General features: G+C 37.8%; 1 protein-coding gene across 1 annotated transcript in view; it reads right to left on the reverse strand.

Annotated features, from left to right (window-relative positions):
* The window catches only part of grid1a (glutamate receptor, ionotropic, delta 1a), a 252,043-nt gene that overhangs the window by 116,362 nt on the left and 120,408 nt on the right, over positions 1-15,273 (reverse strand). The window lies entirely within an intron of this gene.

A 15,273-nucleotide genomic window follows, 5' to 3' on the forward strand; every position in this document is an offset into this window, starting at 1 on the left:
CATGTTCCCTACAGACGTGATAGTCGCCAGGTTGCGTGTTACGTCCCCGGGACAGCTGTTTTTCTCTGCTCTGACCATATGTTAACATAGCCCTGATTTAAATTAAGTAAAGTTTTAGCTGATCTCAAGTGTTGGGGAAATTTGCTCCACAAATGAGGTTTATGAAAACTAAAAGATTCCGCCACCTTGAAACTAACGCAGGGATTTGAGAATGGGCGTAATGTTCTCGACCTTTGTGATGCTTCTTATAATTCTAACTGCAGCATTCTGAATGAGCTGTAGACGTCTGATTGATTTTTTACTAGGACCCATAATGACACTGTTACAATAGTTTAATCTGCTAACAGTGAATGTGTGAATAGGTTTTTGTTTGTTTGTTTGCTTTTGTTTTATCTCTGCAAAAAAAAATAAAATAAGGATTTTTTTTGTTTTGTATCCGACAGATACCTATTACATTGTTTTTCAGTTGCAAGATGTTTTGACACATCCACTCCCTAACTGACTGTAAGGGACCGTAATCCCCAGGTGAGCTGATATGTACAATTGTGTGTCATCTATGTAATAATGATAGGAAATAATATAATATCCTATTGTCAAAGCAGTCTCAGAAACAGTCTCGGAAATGTTTCTGCACAAGAAATCTTTCTGTGCAAAGATTTCTGGTTTTATTTCAAGGTGATGTAAATTTTTGAGGGTGTAAAGTAGGGCAGTGAGACATGCTGATGTTGATTCAGAGGTATTAAGGAGTCAATTTGGAACATTCTTTGATGCCTTCCTTAGTCTGTGAGATTTTTCAGTAATGAGCAGGTTCAAGGTTTTTCTCTCATCAGTGAGCTTTAGAAACCTGTGCTTGGCTCAGACTGACATGTCATGCAGAGAAAGGTGAACTCCTGGTGTTCATTTTGAAAACTAAAAAGAGACTGCCATGGACTAAAACAGTTAAAACCCAAACAAAGCTAATCAAATGATCAATCGATTCATTTAATAAATGCGCTTAATTTGTATTTTCCTCAATTTTCAACACTGTTTATAGTTTCTGCTGGCAGACAACAAACGTCAATACACTGGTTTGTCATGTGCATCTAAATTTAATTGCAAATTGAACCTAACTGAACCCTTAAACAACAAGCAGCAACTGATCTGTGGAAGCAATAGAAGAGCACACCGGCTTCATATCGAATTATTGACCCATTTCAAGTGATTTTAGTAAAGAAATTACAGGCAGGGCTGTTAATTATTGTGTGTGTGTGTGTGTGGTGTGTGTGTGTGTGTGTGTGTGTGTGTGTGTGTGTGTGTGTGTGCACGGCTCTAAATGGTCTCAATCTGAAATGGGATCCTCTGTGCTTTCAGCACATGCATGTGTGTATTAGTAGTTTCCGTGATAGGACGCATATCAAACTAAACAAATAAATAAAATTGGTCCTCTTCATTTACCTAAATTCCTAAAGTCACCTAAAGTCTTTTACTCTCATGCCAGCATGATGAATGTGACTAAAACTTGTAGCAATGTACTCGGCAGCTGTAAGAGCTCTTTCCATTTTCCCTGCAGCATTTTGTTTACATCACAAGTTTTACTATTTTAGAACAAAATAATTGCACCAGGGGACAACATATCTTTTGTCCAGTATGTTGACTATTTTCCTGAAGCCTTCATTACTCACTCTGTTTATTGGACACACGTCTTTGAGCAAATGGGATTGCTTTGTTGATTTCAGTGCGTCTTGAGCTGGTCGACCTGTTGTATAGGCTCACTTTTATGGACATCTGAGTTAATGTTGGAACATTCATGTCAGCCACTGTACTGTTTTTCTTGGCCTTCATGCATTAATTATAGTGCAGTTTGTGGTATTTTTTCAGGTAATTGAATAAGCTGTATTGCTTCTGCAATGCAGACACAACTCTACAGCACTTTTTGCATAAGATTTCTTCTTGGTTAACCTGACGTTCCCTAAATCCAAAGTATTTCTGAATAAAGGCTAATGAGGGACAACCTCTTTGTCTTCTGCAGTGCTAGACATTTAGGGTTACTAATCCAGCCTAGTCCAGGAAACTTCAAGCTACGCGGTGCAGGGAACTGTTGTCAGGCAATGATTAAAAGATTGCTTGACTTGCTTTTGCGTCATATTGTATTGGTGCATTTTCCACATTAGCAAATTGTGTTCCTTTAATTGCTGGAAGCCAAAATTGTGACCTGATTAAAATTCAGATAAATTAATTGTACAGCCAAACAATATACTTGTTCATGTATGTATGTCCAACAGTCCAACGTACATATTTTTTGTTCATAATCTCTGTTTTTGATCTCTAAGAGTTTTTAAAGTTAATCTCATTGATGATTTTCTATATACACTGTCTGACCACAACGTTAAGACCAGGTGAAGGAGATAAAATTGATGATCTTATTACAATGCAAATACTCTGGTGGGAAGATTAGGGTCAAAGTATACATGTGCCTCCCTACTTAAACACTGATACAGAACAAGTACATCCTCCAGTGACTAACTGACACTAAGGAGTGCCATAGCCACTGGGGAAGGAGATTTTACACCAAAAATTGGATACTGAGGACCACTGCAAAGACCAGCCCCCACAATCAATCTAATCTAGCATTCTCAGGATGGGTCAAAACCAGACCAATTCAGTTAAGCCTCACCTCTCAAAAAGCCAAAGACGCAAGCTTTCAAGGATCCAACACCAGCATTACAATCTATATTACCCAAGAGATACCATGTCTAGGCCTTGACCATTCAGGGCTGCTTTGACATTAATGTGGCTGCTCAGCATAAACTGTCAGTAAATGGAACATTACTGTGCAAAAGTCTTAAGAAATCCCTAATTTCTTTGAATTTTGCTTCCAAGGAGCCAGAACTTCTTAGCATTAAACTTATTTCATTTTATTTCATTTTAGTTTTGTTACTTAACACTGACCCATGAATGATTAAAACATAGTAAATCAGGGATGAAGCATTGTTATATGTAGAGTTAATGGAAAACTTACCAAATACCTAATAAATAATATATAATTTGTTCCTATTTCTTCAGCTGGCTCTTATATCTGACTGTTTGACATTTTTTGCACCACCAAGGTGGCTCCCAAAAACGTGGCATATCTTGGCATTTGCAATATGACTATAGGTACAACAATGCATGTCTACAGCCATCTGTAAAACATGGTAGAGACTCTGTCATAGTTGGGGTCTGCATTTCAGCCAGTGTTGTTAGGGATCTTGTCAAAATTGATGGAATTATGAATCCAGAAAAGTAATGTCAGAATTTGATTCTCCAAGCAATACCGCCTGGAAAGTGTCCAGTAACCGCTTCCTTTTTCAGCATGGCAATGATCCCAAAAAGACTGCAAATGCAAAAGTATACCTGGATAGAAAACACACAGTGGAACACTATCAGTCCTGAACTGACCGTCCCAGAATCCAGACCTCAACATCACTGAAGCAGTGTGAGATCATCTTGACAGAGAATGTAACAAAAGGCAGCCACAAAACAGATCTGAATGTCTCTTAGGAAGCCTGGAGAATTATTCCTGAAGACTACTTAAAGAAAATATAAGAAATCTTATCTAAGAGCCTTCATGTTGAGGAAAAAATGTGGTCATACCAAATACAAATTTTCAAGCTTGACAGAATTGTACACTGTTTTTGCCTCATTTACAGTATTTCAATACATGCTGCATCCATTTCCCAGTAAAATATAATGAAATGAGGGGTAGTTCAATACTTTTGCACACTACTGTAATTAATGATTTAATGTGTGGTTTAATAGGATGTAAAGGTCAGATACGTTTTGATAGCGTATTTTACAGCAACGATTTCTCATCTATAGTGAAGAATATGAGTAATGCCAAATGAAAGTTCTGTCTATCCATCCGTACAGCAGGAGGTAAAGTGACAGATTTTGCTTTCAACCCGTTGGATTGGCAGCAGCAAGATTCAGACTGCTGTAACTCAACCAGCAGTTACAGGATGGATTCATAAAATGAATTCAAGAGCTCTTAAAATAACGACAAAAGATTGTTGCCGAGGGGAAGCAATGGACAGAAGATCCTTGTTAAGTATCGTCAGTATTTTATTCTATTTTTGAAGGATTGCGGGGTGGGGGTGGGGGGGGAGTGCTCTCTGATTTATTTGACTGTGGATGTTGAAAAGATGGAAAATGCTAAACTACAAAGACCCTACCAGAATCAAACTTGAACTTGTATTTATGTGGTATGCACTATATCAAGTATTTTCTTTGATAGACCTCAAACTGCATTACTTGATGCATATCTGAATCTCCATGGTAAGGATTAAAAGGAGCAAACACGAATAATAATAATGATAATAATAATAATAATAATAATAATGATAATAATAATAATAATGAATTATATTATTTATACTTTTATTTGGTGACAGCAAAGTTATAAAGACCAAGTAGAGTAAGTCAAAGATGACAAGTAAAGAATAGAACTTCGGGGTTGCCCCCAGGAAACTTTCATGAATGTTACACTGAAAAAGTTACCTCTGTCTCATGTCACAGTGCTTTCTCATGTTTTGTGAGGAGTTTAGTTACAGCTTTTTATCTTTTTCAGTTTTGCTATAACTGAAATAACACTTATTTCTATCCTGAGTCTTTTTAAGCCTAATTGTCTAGACCTGCTTGCAAAACATAAGTACGCCAAGATACCATGTAACGCTAAAGTGTAATGTTATTGCTTCAGTCACTGATGAGAGCTCAGCAATGGAACATAGTAACATCCACAGGAAAGATTCCGTGCTCTCCCTCTCTGTCCACTCTGGATGAAAATTGCACACACACACACACACACACACACACACACACACACACACACACACACACACACACACACACACACACACACACACACACGACAAAAGCAAACACATAAACACTCACACAGCTCCTTGTTCTGGAGTTGGGGAGAAGAACAAGCCAGATACTGGCATTGACCACAGGCCTCGTTAACAATGCCAAAACAAAATGCTGCACTAATCCCAATTAGGCTTCTGTAATGAGGGGAGCCTGCACACAAGGAGGAAGTGCCAGGCTGCATCCCCAAAACTCAATTACACAGTCATCCAGGCAAGGAAAGCAATGACAGAACTCAGTAATGTGTGTATATGTAGATTTTTAAGTGTGTGTGTATGCACACAAGTGTACAGATATGGCTCTAACTATAAAGAAACAACAATAGACACGGAGTGGGGAAGCAAAGGGATTGCGTGGGCGCGAAGAGGCTCTAACTCTAAAAGAGCAAACACAGAGTGAGGCTTAATTCAAAGTCAGTGTTGCTCTTTAAGGGAACCAGGCGTTCACACATGAAGTGCCTTTGAAGCTGTCGCTAGAAGCCATTTGAAGTAACCAACTAGTACAAACACAATGTGTTACTGAGCTGACAAAGGGTTATCAGACACACAGGTGTTTGCTATTGTTCAGGTAAACGGTTGTAAAACTCATTGGGAAAAGAGAACAAAAGTAGCAAGTGTAGCATTTAAAAACATGCACAGTTTCTTTAATGTTTATGAGGATTATCTGATCCAAAGGTCTTCCCTGTGCCACTTGGTACTATGGAAAGAACCTGAGAAACCTTGTCCAACTAAGACAAAATCATCACGCCTACTTAGTTGTTGTAGGGTCTAGCTTTACCATCATGTTCTGTTATTTTTAATGCATTTAGGAAGTGAAAAAGACTTGGTGTTAATATCAAAACAATATTCACTTGGGTTTATTATTATCATACGATCTCTAGTAATTTAAAGTTAAAATATTTACCACTAAAATCCTGCTGTATTTTGCCAGTACAGCAAGTACTAGTCCCATGTGAATCAGCATCTTGGAAATTTCTGCCTGTTTTTCCCCTCACCACACCTTTTTCTTTCCCTGTACCACATAAGAATTGAAATTGTGTCACTGACTACAAATGAAAATTTGAACAGTATTTTAGTTGTAAACTCCAGAGACCTTCATCTCTACAGAACATGGAGATACAGTAACCTACAGTAAAGAGTAACCTGTCCAAAGAAAGGTGGAAATCTCAAAGGATGATGAATTGACATAGATTGACATAGGTAAGCTTTCAGCAGGCTTAATTAATGTAGTTACTGACCAGAGGTATGCGCAGACTGTCAGTGCGCCCAAATGTACCGGCCATAAAATCTGTAACATAGATGTGGCAAAGTGTGTGTGTTTGGGGTGGGGTTAAGGAGGACAGGTTTTTTGGGGGTTTTTTCTGCCTAAACACTTTTATCTAACATTTACGCACACACACACACACACACACACACACTGCATCAGAGGCAACTCAGGGTTCAGTATCTAGTCCAAGGATACTTTAACATGCAGATGGGATGAGCTGGGGATCTTTCCAAATGGGGTGGCTGCAGCTCTCCCCTCAGAGCCACAGCTGCCCCAGTATGGCTAAAGACATTTTTGTGACTCATTGATCACAGCTGCTTAATGGCACAACATCAAGTTGAACTGAAATTGGATGGCCTTTGGACAGGATCTCAGTGTTCAACAATTTATTTAAAGAAATCATGTTTACGTCTGTTTGTAAAGCAAGTTCTTCTAAAGAAGCAGGCAACCCCACAAGTGTCCAGTCCAGTCAGTCCATATCATAATGCATGTTCTGTACAGACTGAGCTATGTGAACTTGGAAATTAGGTCATTAAAAGTTCAGCACCTGCTCTAATTGAAGCACTACATTCTATAATGATGTTGCAGTTATCGAGCTTGAGTTAATTAAAGTATTAATGGAAAATGTTATGGAAGCTGAAATGTGCATGCGAATTCACTGTTTGGCACGCCAAGCAGGCTCATGGATAAGTTATTTCTGCATAGAAACACAGTTAAGAAAAAAACACATTCACACGTTTTTTAAGGCAATTTTACTTTAAAACTAGGTTATTGTGAATATTCTCTGGACTGGAAGAAAACTAGCCCAGTAGAATAAGGTGAGATCATTTCATTTTAGGTACAATTATAGTGTGATTTGATCATGCAATTATACACCCTGCACAAAAATTCAAATGATCTGCAGGCGGGAGGCATATTCAAAATGTGATACTGATTTAGCCAAAGATTAAAATTGATTTCTTAACTTTTATTGTAAAAAGTTTCCAATTCTCCAAAGTTTTGTGAAGCCCGTGCATGTCTGTGAGTGTTATTCCTGGCAGGCAAATGAAAATGTATGAGATCGTGATGTGCTTCTGATGTGCTTTAATGCTTTTGTTCTTATAAAGGGAAAGTTTTTCATTAAAATTATGTCTCTTAAATGGAATAGGATGGAATAATTTGTGCCATAATACCTGTCGATTTAACCTCGAAGATGACAGATTGACAGAAATGGCATACGGCGAGGTGATCACACGCTAGCTCACTGGATTAATAGTCCATGACTGATGTTTGAGTGTGGCTGTGCAAAGGGAGGGAGGGAGAGTCTCCTGTAAAAGGTCACCCAGTCCCCGATCAGACAATTTAGCAGCAAAAAGGCAACTGCTACTGCTTATGCCATTAAATTCCATGCTCACAAATGGGTCTGAACTTCTTGGGAGTGAGGAAAAAATGCACCCATCATAGAAGAATATTCCTCTTCCAACCTTTTCTCAAAGTATTACACAGGTGCAATATAACAGGTGAACCAAAATTTAAAAATAATAAGATGTCGGGTGGTAGAATTGGATAATGGCTTGCAATGCCATTGAAAGGCCTTAAAGGCTGGTATTTAGAATAGGATTCATCCTTTGAAGAAAAATTGGTGTGTGTGCATGAACAGGTGAATATGTGACATTTTCACTTAATTCTTTTATCAGTTAATGTTTCCGACAAACTTACCCTGGATTTTTAAGCCCGCTGCCACAACTGAAACACCTTAAGAATGCCTCACCTCCAAATCCCTTCACACATGCATGCGTAACTATAATTGAATTCCTCCTTTTTTTCAGACTAATCATGAAAGGCCTTCACCCCTGGCTATTTTTATGTTCATGTTGCTGCCATTCAAAGTTTGGATGATGGTAGAAATTTGATAAGCTGCCTTTAAGATTCCTGTCGCCACACACAGAGAAACACACAACACAAACATAACCATGCATACATACATCACACTGCATTTCTCTCTGAGGAGACTGTCACCTGTTTTTCTTGATGACTTCATTTGAATAATTCCTTTGAGGAGGGATAGTAGCAAGATCATAATGGAAGGTCCAATGACTAATACGAGTGGCTTCCCCCTCTCTGTCTCTGTCTCTCTCTTTCTCTCTCTCTCTCACTCACTCACACACACACAAACACACACACACTTAATAAATGAAAGGCAATCTGTTTAATATGGATTATCAGTCAGTCCAGGAAGTATAGCCATAGGTTTGAATAGACGGAAAAAGAATGTTCTCACTTTACCTGTATATTCTTGGATGAGAAATCTGCAGGAAAATTTTCAGCACCACTACAAACTAAAGGTGGGCTGGTAAATTTACAGGATAATCCAAGCAGGAATTAACAGAGAAAGAATGGTTTTGTAACCTGGTTTTATAACCATGCTTTTCTAACTCAAGAATTTCTGTCATTTCAATGGTAATTTTGACATTACACAATGAAATAAAACTTTCCACTGATTGTCAAATATCAGAAATTGTATTTTCCCAAGATACCCCCATACTAGAAGGATTACAGTAATTGAAAACAGCAAAAAGTGCATTTGCATCTAGTGTTGTATAGCTAAAAAGGATTAGTGGAAAGGGTTTACAAACTATGTTCCATGAACTAATAGTATGATTAGAAAACATTTTTTTTCTTGTTCACTGAACAGGTCAAGTGGGGACTGAACCATATTAGAGAGTGTAGAAATTAAACCCCTGTCTTTTATCGTGTCCATGTTCTAATCCTTTTCATTTCCGTCACTCTAGCTTTGTTTCAGATCTGCCTCTCTTTCTTATTGTCATCTGCTGTGAGCCTCCATCTTTTTTTTTTACCTCAGTCTCACTCTTCAGTGCACATCTCCCCATCCCTTTCTTTTCGCCTTTAATTTCAGCAGCATGAAAATGTGGGACACAAGGTCTAATTTTCATCTCCACCTTGTAAAATTGAACAACAAGGAACTTGTAGCTGAAAGCCAATCTCATGAAAACAGACGATTAATCTCCCTTTTCTACTTTAATCTCAACTCTTTCCAATCTTTCACTCAGTTCTTCTTTCTCTCCATCATTCTCCTCCCTCTTCTAAATCCAGTTATCCAGGCCAATAAGAAAACAAGAGCCGCTGGTTATCTGTAATTCCAATTGCAAAGACAAATAATTAGAAGAGAATCAAAGGTCTAGCAATTACATGAGCTACTTCCAGGAATTCTGTTTTAATTTGTCACCAAAGCTCAAAGATGTGATGCCCAACTTAAAGGTGATTCAACCCCTTTCCTATTTTTTTGTTCTGAATTACAAAAAAATGATATACTTATATCATGGAAATAATTCCTCTGCAGCTCTGCTTACAGACATAAAGTAAATCCATTGGTTCTACTGAAGGACCTGCCAGTATTTTGTGTATCTGCTAATACCAAAATATAATTAGTCGTCCATAGTTTGAGAGCATAAATATGCTAGCCTGGGAACATAAACTGGAAAATATATTTTGTTTAGATTTCAAACTCTGTGTGTACTTTTCAGTGGAAAACATGTTGTTTTTATTACTAATTATTCAGAATTGCTATGTATGAAGAAGAAGACTAAATTGCAACTAAATCAGAGCAAACAAGACAGTTTTGAGATATTCTCAAGCATCATTATTACATACTGTATATTTCAAGAAATGACGAATTTAACGGAATCAGTTGTACTATTGGGAAATGAATCTCGGGCTGTGATCAGTTAACCTGTGTAAATTTAGCCAACTGAGTTTGAGTAGTTAAAAGTAGAGGTTATAAGAGCTATCATGGCTTATTTCCCACCCCTAGCCAGTGTAAAGTGTAAAGGTGGAATTAAGTGAGAGAATCTAATGGACATAATCAGTTTAAATTTAAACTCATGTCTGCTAACCTTGATGTAGCCTAACACTGAGCATGAACACTACCGTCTGCTCTACACCAGTCCAACATCGTGCATTACTGTAAACTTTAACACAGTACTGCACTATCTAAAACTACACAGTATATAAAAATACTTGATATATAATACCTTGTAAAAAAACTCATAACATGAAATGGCATATTAGATATAAACTTTAGAGTTCCAGTTTATCAAATGTCACTGAGCAGTCCTTACCTTTAAAAAAATCTATTTTCTTCCTCTCCTACTCTGTCCTCGTATCTCTTTCCATCTCACACTACCATCTGATGCTACCTTACATCCTTTTCTCTCCTTGACAAATAAAGCGTTTGCACCTTTAGCTAGGAGACACAATGTTTGTGTGTTCATTGGTATTTGTTGAGCTGTTAGAAATGTTGCATTTGAAATTACCTGCCACTTAGAAAATTTTACTCCCTTTCTGTTCACTCCTCTTCTGTAGCACTAGATAGATGAAGCACCCTGACCACAGCTTATTAACACCTGCACCAAGAACTGCATTCCAGCCCACTTTAACCCTGAGTATAGCGCTATAAATTGTTTTTTGATTTTTCTTTCCTCTCTCAGGGTCAGGGACGAGTTGCTGCCCCAAGTGGAGTAATCTAAATTTCTCATGGTCTTCTTCCACAAGTGAAGGGAGTCATAGATCGACAGACGGATTGGGGCTGCACCTGCAGTGATGCAGAAGCTCCACAGGTCCGTTGTGGTGGTGAGAGAGCTGAGCATAAAACCAAAGCTCTAGATTTACTGATCAATCTATCATCCTACCCTTACCTATGATCACGAGCTGTGGGTAGTGACTACAACAGCGAGATGTTGTCCAACATGACTGAAATGATGATGACTGAATTGATAATAGCTGGTCTGAACAGTAGTTACTGCAGTGTGACACTACTTTAGTTTAATTTGTGAGAGTTATTCTGAAATTGGACGTGACATATGTTTGACCATTGTTTATAGGTCAGGTTTTTATATGGGACGAATCCAAAGACCAGGTCAGCGATTCCAGATCCCATAGTGTTCCAGTGTTCCAGTGTTCACTGGATGGCGAGCCAACCCAAGATCCTAGGAGATGATATACATATTCACACACATTCATACATTGATGGACTGCAATCCTCTACTGTACAAGTAGTGCGGTAGGACAGACAATCACACACACACACACACACTTCTCATTGGACGGACTCTGTTGCAATACACCCGTTTGTCATGGGCCCCACCGGTACCATTTGGACTTAAAAAAGTCTAATTCTTTACTTGTGCACAATTTTATTTCATTCTGTTTTTTTGCTACTTTGGGGAAAATTTTTATACTTGAAGTTCTGTTAAAACATGTTGTAATTCTGTGTTGTTTACACAATTCTTTTAAAAGGCTTAACATCACTAAAGTACTTTTAAACCACGCAACTGTGTTTGTCTGGTTTCTCTGGCGTTCACGTACCAGACCTCTAAGAGTCGTTCTTACTCTCTGGATACTAGCCCAAATTACTCATTACCTTGGTTATTATCCATTGGTACTGTATATAAACCCACGTAAGTGCTACATGTATAAACTAGGGCTGGGCGATATGACCCAAAATTCATATCTCGATATGTTTTAGCTGGATGGCGATATACGATATATATCTCGATATTTTTTTTAAAGCCATAAAGTAAGAACAAAAAGAGAGTTCTTAGTCAAAGCTGTGTCCCAGATGTCACACAGGCACTTTTATTAACATACAGCATAGATGTACATGAAAAAACTACTCAAAAATAAATTATGAGCATTTATTAAATAATAATGCTCCATAAATAAAAGAAAACAATGTTGTTTTGTGCATAACAAAGAGCTCACAATTGTGCAGTCAAAATGTAAACTGAAAGACACTGAGCATAATAACAAAGACAGATTTCACAGCTGCTCTGTTCCCAACTTCTACTGCGTGACTGACAGCCTGGAGTTTGAAATCCGCTTCGTAACCATGTCTCTGAACAGGTGCCATTTATGGTCCTTATACACACACAGTACGGTAATATTACGTTGAAGCACAGTACATATTACTCCGCGAGGCTCCTCGGTAGCCGTAATGCTCCGACAGTCCATCAAGCGGTGCAGCTCCGTAGCTTACCAAAGTCGTACTAAAACATTTTTTGACGTATTGCTGAGCGCCATGTTCCACATAAAATCGGTTTGCGGTCATCAAGCACAACCAGAATTCATACATTAGGCGCACTGTCAACTTTTGAGAAAATGAAAGGATTTTAGGCTGCATGGCGTTAGCGTGGTTAGCTCATTAACACGTTGACGCCGTCCAGCCCCACGCACGGGGCGATGCGCAGTAACTCGTTAACGGAGATTTGCCGTGTCCATCTTGTCGCTGCCTGCAGGTGAAGCAATGGGGGAGAAGGGGGAGTTGTGTTCAGTGAAGGAGAGAGGCGAGGCCGAGTAACGTTGCGTAGAGACAAAAGTGGACGAAAGAGAGGCAAACTTGTGGCTCTACAAGTATAATTATAACGTAACATAGACTATATCGATATAAACAATATTGTCACATCTTATATCTCATATAAAAATATATCGATATTTTTAAAAAACTCGATATATCGCCCAGCTCTAGTATAAACACATAGTGAATAAAAACCATAAGTGAAGAAAAAGCACTCAGTGCATCAGCCAGAATTATGCCAGATGATTGAATATTTGTTGATGGCTAGCAAAAGAACCTAGTCTAGGTGCAGCTTAATAAGAGACATTCAACTAAATAATGTTAGGGGTTATGTATACTTTTGACTCTGTGTGGATTAGATAAATGTGCACATAACATGTGCATCTAATTCTTGTTTTATTAAAGTCACTAAAGATGTATGCTGTTTAACTAACAATAATCAAAGCCCCAAATTACCATAACATTCATGTCTCTGATTAGTTTATATAAACTTCTGACCAGAACTTACCTACTATACTTTAAGTTTTACTGTTTAGGTAAGCTGTCAAATGTCAGTTCAAACACCATGGAAACAGTTGCCCAAACGGCCATTTGTTTTCCCTTCAAATACCAAAAATGTTAGATTTACTGATTTGTTAAATACGGTTGCCTTCAATCCTGCCTAGAGAGCTAGTTGACCTCAACCCCCTTCAGTATTTGTTTCAAAGCTAAGGGGTGAAATTTGGTTGAGGATTTATGCACCAAAGGGGGGGTTGTGTGAATTGTTGATCACCTGAAAAACAAAGCCATGCTTATTAAGTGAGCCAAGCTGACTTAGTGCTTTTAGTGGGTGATTGCATTTCTACTCTTTCCAAGGGAGGCCCTGGCACTGAAAACTGCTTACTCACCACATTAGACTGGATTCTCCTCTGACGTCAACACACCTTATTAACTTAAAATTAAAATTAAAAGCTCAGAGAAAAACGGTATGTTTGCATCTCAGCCATTGAGAATCAGTTACCCACCAGTCAGTGTAAATGGAAATGTTGTTTCAAAGGTGACCAGCTAAGGACACAATCTATTCTTGCTGAACGTTAAGGGCAACGGTGCAAGTCAAACCAGACGAGGACTGAAAGAAACCCAATCCATTACATGTTACTATGTACATCAAACCACTAGGTAGTCAAGAAGAAAGGCAAATCTCCTGAAACCCATTATAGAGGGTACACTGCAGTAGGGCAATCAATGTCACTTAACACTTTTGTGTGAACCCAGCCCACTTTAGTGTGAGTGAATGATAGTTGAGCACTCAGCAATCTTAATTAGTAAAATATTAAAGGCCTTTCATTGGCACTTTAGCTTTGATGGATGGTATGAACCTGTCCCACCTACTGTGATGTCACAACAGTGACCTGCCCCTGCCGCCCCACTGAGAGGAGAAATGAAGGTAGGAAAAATATTACATAGCCTGTGTTCATGTTTAAGGATTAGTGAGAATTCTTCTCCTACCACTCAGACCAATAAAGAGGTCTAAATCCACAATGCTGCATTATCAAGTAATATACGAGTTATTACATTAGTAATATCAGACGAGTAGAGTATTTCCTCAATCAGAATGTTCCCTCTTTATTTTTGAATGTATTAATTAAAAAAACCTAATAAATAGTTTACATACAGACCCTACATCACAGTGAGACACATGGTCCATCACTGGCAAAGGCAAAAAAAAAACCTTACTAAAAGTTAAATGATAAAATAAACAGCTGTACAAATTAAAATGTTAAATTGAAAGCAAGGTTAGCTACTTATGGAACATAAGTAACTAATGTAGACCTCCAAAAAACTGTAGACTGCAAACCATCATTTTATTTGCTAACATTGTAACAAGAACATTTAATCTCAAGACTTATTTGAACAGCAGTTCTATAACAACATGACTATGTTGGTCTGAAATTGGAAAATTAGCTTAGTCCCAGTTTTTCCTCAGATGTTTTCATTTCTGCACTTTTTGTTCCTTTGAAGCTAGAGGGGATTTGGGAAGGCACTCAAAATTTCTCTATGTAGGGAAAAAACCTTAATATTCTCACAGAATATCACTGCTTTCTCAATTTGCTTCAGTTTCAAATTTTATTTTAGTGTTAAGGTTAATAAATGCAGAATCTGCTTTTATATTTTCATTTTTGTTTCATTTGCATTTCATTTCATGTTTAAAGTGGCAAATTTTCAACAGTTTTCTATTTCTTTTTTCTATCGGTCTCATTGCTGAGACCCATAAAATATGACAAAAGATTCATCCTTTAATTTCTCTTCTGTCTCCAAAAATAATATTCCAAAAGAATCATTCTGATTTGCAACTGAAAATATAGAAAGAAAGAATGAATACCACTTGAGTAGCATAGAGCTGCCTGAGTAGCACAAACACTCACATATACATTTCTAATGAACAATTACAATCCATCATTGTTATTTCGTAGACACACTTGTTTTAGCTCTAAAATATTTTAACTATGAGCAAAAAACTTTTAATAATTAAATTTCTGCAACTGCAAAAAACTCTTCATACTTATCTGGCATTGGAAGAACTTTACTTTGTTCCCAAAACTGTATGAAAATCAGTAATGGCGGTATCCTGGACAGCTTTTCTCGCTAATTTGACCATAAGGTTTAACTATAGTTCAATAGCTAAGCACTAAGTTGGAATTAACGCTGATGGATAATCAGCTGTGAAAAGTAGTTCCAAAACATTAAACAAAATTGAAACCAATAAACAAGAACTAGGTGAAAACTACTGC

The sequence above is a fragment of the Oreochromis aureus genome, linkage group 13 (assembly GCF_013358895.1).
Source record: "Oreochromis aureus strain Israel breed Guangdong linkage group 13, ZZ_aureus, whole genome shotgun sequence".
In the NCBI taxonomy this organism is placed as follows: Eukaryota; Metazoa; Chordata; class Actinopteri; order Cichliformes; family Cichlidae; genus Oreochromis; species Oreochromis aureus.